The sequence below is a fragment of the Caretta caretta genome, chromosome 20 (assembly GCF_965140235.1).
Source record: "Caretta caretta isolate rCarCar2 chromosome 20, rCarCar1.hap1, whole genome shotgun sequence".
Taxonomy (NCBI): Eukaryota; Metazoa; Chordata; order Testudines; family Cheloniidae; genus Caretta; species Caretta caretta.
In genome coordinates this window covers 5,136,573-5,146,039 of record NC_134225.1, presented here as the reverse complement: position 1 = coordinate 5,146,039, position 9,467 = coordinate 5,136,573, and the positions used below count along the sequence as shown (strand labels likewise).

General features: G+C 48.8%; 2 long non-coding RNA genes across 2 annotated transcripts; both read right to left on the bottom strand.

Moving 5' to 3' along the window:
* Positions 1 to 1,020: 1,020 nt before the first annotated feature.
* On the bottom strand, positions 1,021 to 3,662 carry LOC142069718 (uncharacterized). The gene is made up of 3 exons (XR_012665654.1): positions 3,588 to 3,662; positions 2,415 to 2,480; positions 1,021 to 1,581 (listed from the first exon to the last, which is right to left on the bottom strand). It is a non-coding gene; the product is annotated as an uncharacterized LOC142069718 (long non-coding RNA).
* Positions 3,663 to 5,534: 1,872 nt separating this feature from the next.
* Positions 5,535 to 8,994, bottom strand: LOC142069723 (uncharacterized). The gene is made up of 3 exons (XR_012665659.1): positions 8,887 to 8,994; positions 7,018 to 7,164; positions 5,535 to 5,820 (listed from the first exon to the last, which is right to left on the bottom strand). It is a non-coding gene; the product is annotated as an uncharacterized LOC142069723 (long non-coding RNA).
* Between the last annotated feature and the right edge of the window lie 473 nt (positions 8,995 to 9,467).

The following is a 9,467-nucleotide window of genomic DNA, read 5'->3' as shown; positions in this document are numbered from 1 at the left end:
GATGCGCGATGGATTTACTCCCACAGGGCTACCGATGTGTAACTTCTCAAAGGCCTCTAGAAAGGCATCGTTGAGCTGTTGAGAGATTTTCAGACAAAAAACAGTGTAAGCACCCCACTGCCTGTTTTTACATTTATGTAATGCCAAGGTCGATTCCTAACCCCATCACACCCCCGTGATCGACAGTCGCTTCTTAATCATTCATTTACCTGAGCGCCGTCTTTCCCGTTCACCTTGTGACTCCCCCAAGCCACAATCGCCTTCCAACTTTAGGGCCTGGACAATGAGAGGCTGTCACACTCATCGGGGTGCCTCACAAAGGTTTGGATTTTGGGGTCGGGTTCCGACGTATCCATCAACGGTTGAGTCAAAGGGCCCTCCTCGGAACTGTCACGGCCGTAGTGCTTTCTCCACACAACTCCAAAGGTCCTCGGAGCTAAAACAAAATCTGAAGGTCTCACGGGGGTGGTAAAGGAGTCCATGTTTCCTCTCAGCCTTTCCACAATTTCTAAAACATGTCTTCTTGGTGAGAGATGGCTTCCTCTGCCCAGCGCTGGGACTTATGGGGTGATGGTGCTGCACTCTGATTGGCAGAGGGCGTTGGGAGGAGTTCTTAGAGGGGTCACATGACCCTCTTCTGGACGGTTCACCCAATCCGAGAACCTGCCCCATTTTGGTCAAATCTCTTCTCGGGGCGGTCCTCTGCAGCCGAAACCCATCGCGATTGGTAGAAGGTGGTGGGAGGAGTTCTTAGAGGGGTCACACGAAGCACTTCCGGACGGGTCACCCCACCCTGGAACTCCCCCCAGTTGGTCAAATCTCCTCTCGGGGTGGTCCCCAGTGGCTGAAACCCCTCCTGATTGGTAGAGGGCGGTGGGAGGAATTCTTAGAGGGGTCACACAAACCACTTCTAGACAGATCACCGCACCCCGGAACTCCCCATGATTGGTCAAACCTCCTCTCGGGGTGGTCCCCAGTGGCTGAAACCCCTACTGATTGGTAGACGGTGGTGGGGGGTATTCTTAGAGGGGTCACACGAACCACTTCCAGACAGATCACCCCGCCCCGGAACTCCCCATGATTGGTCAAACCTCCTCTCGGGGTGGTCCCCAGTGGCTCAAACCCCTACTGATTGGTAGACGGTGGTGGGGGGTATTCTTAGAGGGGTCACACGAACCACTTCCAGACAGGTCATCCTGCCCCGGAACGCCCCCTGATTGGTCAAATCTTCTCTTGGGGCGTTCCTATCAGGGCGAAACCCATCCCGATTGGTAGAGGACAATGGGAGGAGTTCTTAGAGGGGTCACATGACACACGTTGCTTCCGGTCATTTGTCTGCCTTGACCCTGGAAGTAATACCTCATTGTCTAGGGACTTCCAGTGACGGTGGGTAAGGCTTACGAGGGCCAAGGGTGGGGTTAACGTTTGATTGACGGTAGGGCCCTTATACTACTGGAGCGCCTTCTTCTGTTTGTCTCCCGCTTCATTCCCCAAGCACTCGGCCAGGACAGATGTCATTTAGGACCTCAGTTGCCACCAGCTGGACAGAGGGACTTGGGTCTTTCTTGAGGAACTGGAGAGCTGAAATGACAGAGGACAACATGCTAGTGTACAGACTGTCAAATCACAGCTAAGCGTGATCACAGAATCTTGAACTACCAGAGCTGAATGATCACATTGTAAAATGTGAAACTGGGCTCAGTCCTTCTATTGGGATGGAAAATACATGAGAGATGAATCTGCCTCACTTTTCATATTGTCACCTGTGCCTGAACTAGCTGGAGACTGACTATCTCTGAATAGCACGCTACAGAAGCTCTCCAATACAAAGAAAGCTTTAGGTTCCTCCATTGGCTCCCTTCCATGCTCCCAACAAGTGGGGAGGCCCTGACTCGACCAGAAAGTCATCCACTCTGCTGTAAGTGGAAGAAGGTCCATTGTTTCAATAGCTTCCACTTTTAAGTTTATTTTCCATCTCTATTCAGGAGCCACGGTCTGAGCTCCAATAACCCTGGAATTGAACAGAGACCAGGTCCAAGCTGGTTTGTGCAGGATGCAGGGCACCTACTGGAAGAAAAATTGCTGGTGGGAACTTTGGGGGAGCAGAAAGTGGCTACAATTTCTCCTCACCTGGGCAGTCCACAGAGAGCCAATAACGCCCAAAGAGTGGATAGCACTGGCTGCGGAGGGGGCCTTGCCAGGACAACCAGGAGATGCACGGACTCACATCACACCCCCTGCAGCTGCCTCCTTCAGGGGAAATTAAAGCTGACTTTCTACTGGGCAAGACTGAATTTGTCCTTGCATGTGTGGCTGATGCACTTTGCACCAGTGGTATCGGTTACTGCTGCTTGTCAGCTAAATTCCTTTAGAACTCACGGATGAGCAGAACTTCAGCTGTATTTATTACTTACACATCAGCAGATGGTCCAGGTTCGGCCATTTCATACGCTGCCTGTCTGTGTGTTCCAGGATGATGCCTAAATACACAATGGAAAACAAACAACAACAATAAAACCTTCCCTTGTTGAGTGCAAAGTGATATTAGCAGCCCCTAGACAGGTCTTTGGCCTCTCCTACTGTGGACCTAAGGGTGAGCTGTGGGCAAGAGGATGCTAGTGCAGTTTAGAGTCCACACTGAAGAGAATGAGAAAGACTTTTTTTTTAAGAATGTTTACACAAAACCCATTTGCTTTAAAGAGTCTGTGTTCCTCTTGCCACTGCTGTCAGTTATTGGAGACATACTACGCTAGTGTCTTGGTCTAGTGGTCTGAGCAAAGGCCTGGGGCCAGGAATAAGCGAGTTCTAAGCAGGGATCCCACAAGGTGACTGACAGGTGGGACTTAGGCCACAATGCCTGCCTGTCTCACCTGGGTATGCTTGGGAAAAGAGGGCACAGGGCCAAAGCGGAGGAACCTTTTGCCTCCTTGACAAGGTGGTGTGGCCAGGAACCTGAAAGAGCAGGTGCTGAGGGCAGGTGGGCTGCATGCCTCCCAATGATGAAGTCGTAGTGAAGAGCACTGAGCAACACTGTGGGTGGGTCTGCACTTTGAGCAAGGGGGATCACTCCCAGTTCAATGGGACAGGCCCACACTACCTCGGACAGCGCTCGCATGCTAAAATTAGAATGTAGCAAAAGCAGCACGAGCAGTGGGAGGAGCTAGCCACCTTGAGAATCGACTTTGGGGTTTGGATGGGATCATACTTGGGGTGGTTAAACTTCCTCCTGCTCCTGCCATCGCAGCTACTCTCTATTTTTAGCACTCAGGGCTAGTGCGGGTATGTTTCATCAAGCTGGGAATTAGCCCCCCAGCTCCAAGTGTAAACATGCCCTATGAGACAGTGTCCCAGCCTCTACTACTAAATGACTGCACCGTGCTTTCCCTGCAACAATCCCAAAGCACTTTATAGCAAGTCATGATTTCCTCCGACCACCACACTGGAGAGGTAGGGATATTAACATCCCCATTTATGTATGGGAAGCTGAGGCATAGAGAGATTAATGGCAGCTCAGTGCTGCACAGTGGGATTTTTTTCTCTCTCCCTCAATGGGAATACCAAAAGGGACACTGGGCATCATCTCTCACCAGCTAACTTGACTGCAACTGCCCGGATCTCTTCCCATCTGCTAAAGAAGTACATGATGGTGCTTTTGTACAAGTTCTCCAGCAGCTCGGCATTCTCTTTGGCCTAGAGGAAATCAAGGACACATGAGCTCTCTCTGGCTAGAAGTGCCCTTTGACTGCCAGCACATGCTTTTACGAGCCACAGATAAATCAGAGAAAGAACAGGTGACTGGGTGGACGTGGGAAAAATGGGGATCTGTGGCAGATTTACATTTCCCATCACCCTCAGTCATATATCCCACTCTGACCGCTATTTCCATTACCCATCACACATCCCCCCCACACCTCTACACCACCACATACCACTCCAGTCAAGAATCTCAGACACTTCAACAGCTCACTCACAAGGTGTCTGCAAATGTCCACCTGGAGCTCTTCAGGCTTCAGCTCGGCTGTGCCATCAAGGTGTTCATTCACGGCAGTTTGGAGCCTCTTCAGTCCCAAAAACGGGACACAGAGGTGAAACGTAGCTCTGCATTCCTGAAAAAAAGGAAGCGTGTCACACCATTTAATTGTTCCCTACTGAGTGCTTTGGTCATTCAAAGGGAACTCATCTGCTTGACTGCTCATCTATTCCGGGATAAAAAGGGATTCATCTGGATGTAATTGGCAGAAAACATGCAGGAATGACTAATAGAGGGGAGAGCTTCCACTGCAACCTGGAGGTAGCATCAATGTCTTTTTGGAACAGATCTACCTACGAAAGCTGCTTCACCAGGTCTCTCTTCTGTTCTGGGGAGGCAGGGGCCTGGGGTGCAGAGACAGACAGGAAGAGAGAGCTGTCGGGCTCAGACCCATGACCTATCCTGGATTCTGGTGAGGCAGCCATGGACCAACCTGGCGGGAACTGACTCAGCAGGAGGGCAATGAACTGAGGGGGGAATTTGGGCCTCCAGAGCAGGCAGGAATAGTAGAGCTCCCCTGTCATTGGGAGGAAGATTCCTTTGGCTTAGTAAATAAGTCACTCTCGGTCTTACCACTGAAACCCTGGGGTTCGGGTCTTGCAGGTGCAGCAGAAGTGTGACCCAGCTCTGTCGAACCTGCTCGGCGAAATAGCCCTTCCATTTTCTTTTGGTCAGGCGGGCCAGGATGCCAAATAGGACAAAGGACCATAAACGAAGAGCATCATCCTCCTACAGCCAAGAAAGCCCCACAAGTTAGTAACTAAGGGACAATCGCATCACGAACCTCGCACAGCCATCTCTTCTACGCTAAAGTCGAGGGATTCCAACTACAGCTAGTCGGGAACACTTTCATGAACTAATTTTTGTTTCGAATTTGCTGATTCATCAAACTATTTTAGCGACAGTTCCATTTTGATGAAATTCCTCCAGAAGCTAGGCAGGGGTCCTTAGAAACCTGCCTGCTGTCTTGCCAGTGCACCCATTCAGCTCCCTGGAAGCCGATCTAGCAGGCTGACTGGGATCGTGGGCTTCCAAACCCCCAGCGTCTGGGACCCTGGCTCTCAAATTTGCAACTCCCTGGCACTTCTAGCTCCCACAGTTTCCTGGGTTCCCAGCACCGGGATAGTCTGAGAGCAGACTGCCCGGACCCAAGGCTTTCAATAGGGCTCGGCTAAGAAGAGGAATTCTGTCAAAGAGTTTTGAAGTTTGGGGAGAGGGATTGCCACAAATAGGAACAAAACCAAAATTTGACATCTCAAAATTCTCTGCAAAACGGAATCATTCCAACCCTCTCACGTAGAAATGGTATAGAGCAGGCCCAACGCTCTCTATTGTACCTTGGAACCCCCTTTTCATGGTTATCTAGCTACCTAATCTAGTATTCAGACTTTCTTTGAGCTTCTCAGTGGCAAGAAAGAAGAACAGAAGGGGGAGACTGTGGGAGCAGGGATGTCATCCCCATCCTCCTAATGTTCTCCTCCTCCGAAAAACACCTCTCTTCCCTGGGGCCGAAACATCTCTTCACTCTGACATGAGCAATGCCCAGGGAGTAAATGGAGTCTAATCAAGATCGCTTGAACTGGGGCTGGAGAGTTCTGGTCACATACGTTGTCAAAGTAGGTCCGGATCTCTTGGGTGAGGTCTCTGAAGGAAGAACCTATGTCCTTCTCTTTCAGCTCCTTCAGGACTTTGGCCACTGCTTTCATGCTCTCGCCAATGACTTCAGAACTGAAAGGGTCACTTAAGGCCCTGATCAGGATGACCATAAGAAACTTCTTGTGCTTTTTCAGCTGGACAAACATACGACATTAAAGAACACTGATCACTGATCACACTTCTAATACATTTTCTTTAGCAGTTATGAAGCTGTGGGAATTTCATCTCCCCCTCCCACCCCCCCATCCCTCTCCCCGGAGACCTATAGCTATATTTCAGACCAGGTTCGAGCTACAATGAGCCAAACTTGGTGCCATAATACACCTGTGTCATCCTATTATTAGATTCCTAGTTACTTAGATTCCAAGGCCAAAAGAAACCCTTGTGATTATCCAGTCTGACCTCCTGCATAACATTGAACTTCCCCGAAATAGTCTCTGTTGGAACTAGAGTGTATCTTTTAGAAAAACGTTCAATCTTGATTTTAAAATTGCTAGTGACAGAGAATCCACTACAACCCTTGGTAAATTGTTCCAATGGTTAATTAAAATTACCATTAAAAATCAATGCCTTATTACCAGTCTGAATTAGTCTAGCTTCATTTTCCCCCATTGAATCTTCTTATACCTTTGTTTGCTAATGGGAAGAACCCATTCTCAAAATGTGTTCCTCATGTGAGTAGTTCTAGACTGTCCTCAAGTCACTCCTTAACCTTCTCTTTGTACAGCTAAATAGATTGAGCTCCTTGAGTCTATCACTAGAGGTATCTTTGCCAATCCTTTGAGAATTCTTGGGACTCTTCTCTGAATCCTCTCTAATTTATCAGCATCCTTCTTGAATTGTGGACACCTGATCTGGACACAGCATTCCAGCAGTGCTCACATGAGTGTCATATTCAGAGGGAAAAGAACTTCTTTACTCTTAGTCAAGATTCCTCTCTTTATGCCTCTAAGGATCATTTCAGCCCTTTTGGCCACAACTTCGCATTGGGACACCTTATGTTCAACTGATTCTCTGCCATGACTCAAATGGTTTTCAGCATCATTGCTTTTTGGGATAGAGTCTCTCATCCTGTAAGTATGGCCTGCATTTTTTTTTGTTCCTAGATGGAGACATTTACACATGGTCATATTAAAGTGCACAGATTGTTTGCTTATGCCCAGTTTAGCAAAGGATCTAGCTTGCTCTGTATTGACTGCAAAGAGGTTACTCGGGTATGTGAGAGAGCAGAATTTGGCCTAGTGCATTGTGTGCAGCCTCTGTAAACTCCGAACAACTATTTTCCTTGGTTTCTCTCGTTATGCTGCATTCTAGTCAGTATTCTCTCTTACCTTCTCAGGCGCCCCATAGACTAAATTTCCCAGGCCTCTTACAGCCATCTGCCGGACAATGCTGTTCCTATCATGTGACTTTTCTTCTAAGATGTGTAAGACTGGCTTAAGGAACTTCTTCTCCCTGAGCATGGGATCACTCATTAGCTGAAAGAAAATCAACCTGTCCATTAGCCCCAATATGATCATTAAGATTGGGAATAGAATCTGAGCAGACATGTCATACACTAAAAACAACAAGGAGTCCTCCTACAGCCCCAGTCTTGAGGATACAGACAAATATGGCTACCCCTCTGATACTTGGCACATAATACACTGTAACACAAATGAGAAATTCCACACAAATGAGAAAGGTCTACAAAACATGGAGCTTTCCTTTTGGGCACTAGAATAGGGATCCACTCACCTCTTGAGAGCCTCTTAGTGGCTGGGTATGGTATCACAGTCCTTTTCTCACCCCTGGTGCATCCTGCCAGCCGTCCTCAGTGAGTCTTCTGTGGCTCAGGCCTCTGGCTGAGTCCCAAAGTCCAAAGGAACCCCTTCTGGGGTAGTCAAGAACAGTCCCATTGCCCTCACTAGGGGCTCCAGCCCCAACTCTGGGTCCTTTACATTCTGCCCTTTGTTCAAGCTCTCCATTAGCATTGTCCCCTCCATGGGGCTTATGCCACTGTTGGTGGTAGGGGAACCTGGGCCTGCCCCTAACTCTGGGTTCCAAACCATGGATCCTATAAACAGGAGCTAGGCACTGCTTGATTTCAGGTCATTGTCGCTTCTTCCTACCGGCCACTTTTAGCTTCACCCTCACCTCAGAGTTAAAGTTCTTCGGGACTCTCTTCCTGAAAACCCAGCTTAAGTAAAGGCTGCCAGAATCAAACTCTGGCTGTCCCCTGAATTTCTGTGGCCAGAGAGCAGCGCCCTTTCTTGCCCCTCCAGTTCCTGCCAGGAACTGACCTGCTAAAGCCCTTCAGCTCCTTTTAGCCAAGCCTGATGGGCTCGGATTGGCTGCTTTCATGAGGCCTCTCTAGACAGACCCAGACTGGGGGCTCTTTTCCTGGGGCAGGATGTAGTAGGACCATGGGGCCTCTTGTAAGGAGCCTTAAAGCCCAGGTACAGCCCATCACAGGCACAGAGAGGTTGTTTTTCTTAGAACCAGATAAGCCCCGAAGATAGTTGCTTAGCATAAGTGGGAAATATGATGCAGATGTTGGAGGAAGACTGTGGAAAGGGAGGATGCTCCAGCAGGTATCCCCACACTAGCCTAGGACTTAGGAGACCCAGGTTCCATTTCCTGCTCCCTCAAAGACTTCCTGTGTGACCTTGGGCAAGTCACTTAGCCCTTCTGTGCATCAGTTCCCTGCCTGTAAAATAGGAAACATAGTGCTTCCCTACCTCGCAGGAGTGTGGTGGGGATACAGACATTAAAGAATTAAGAGGTACTCCGATACTAGAGTAATGAGAACCTAAGATAGACATTAATGTAGTTGTAGGTTGCTTGGTTGGTAGTATTAGGACACTCGGTTCATTCAGAAGATGTGCTGAGCTAAAACAAAATCAGGAGCTGTTGGTTAGGATCAGCACTAGGACTTGGCAGAAGAGGTCCAGTCATCCAAACTCTGTCCGTATCTCTCTCAGCCAGCACCTGTGGTTGTGTAGCTAGTATAGGCAATGATGGCAATAAAAACCACAGAGAGAGAGAGAGAAGGACTCAGAAAGGTATCGTGAAGTTCCTGGTGAGGTTTCCATATAAAGGAGGACCTATTCTACTGTCTAAAATGACAATTACTCCTATGAACTGAACTGTACAACTCCCGAAAGAAAGGCAGACAAGAGTCTAATGGTGAAACTGCTCTTCAGAGTCCTGTGTCTTACCTGGGCAAGGAAAGCTGTGCTGGTGACTCGGTGGTTTTCTGAGGGGGAATTCACCCAGGGGAGGAGGCTCTGTATGATCTCAGGTGTTATGAGTCCAGATCTTAGCAGAAGCCTGGAAGACAAAAGAAACCGCTCATGGGCTAGATTGCACACTTCAAAAACTCAGCTGCTCTGAGCATACAGCTCTGATATCTAGGAGTGGGAGCTGTGTGTTTCCACCCAGGACACCCCTGCACCCCCCGCCCACAAAGCTATAAATGGGAGGTTCCCTCTCAGCCACTCTATTGGCTACTCATTCCCAAGGATAAAATGATGCCTCCTAGATCTCTTACCTCACCAGCAGACACACTCCCTCATGGTGTGTCTTGGGGTTTTCCACAAGAGTCCAAGTCCTCTGCTTCCTGAGCGCTCTCACCAGTCTCTCATTCCCACCCTTGAAAAGCACAGATTCTAATGCTTTGATAGAAAGCCTGGGGAAAGAGAGGCACAGAATTGCAGCAATCAGGAGGAAGGTGCAGCTTGAACAGAGAGTCAGGAAGCCCCGGTTACTTCTCAGGTCTGCTGTTCAATCGGCAGTTCAC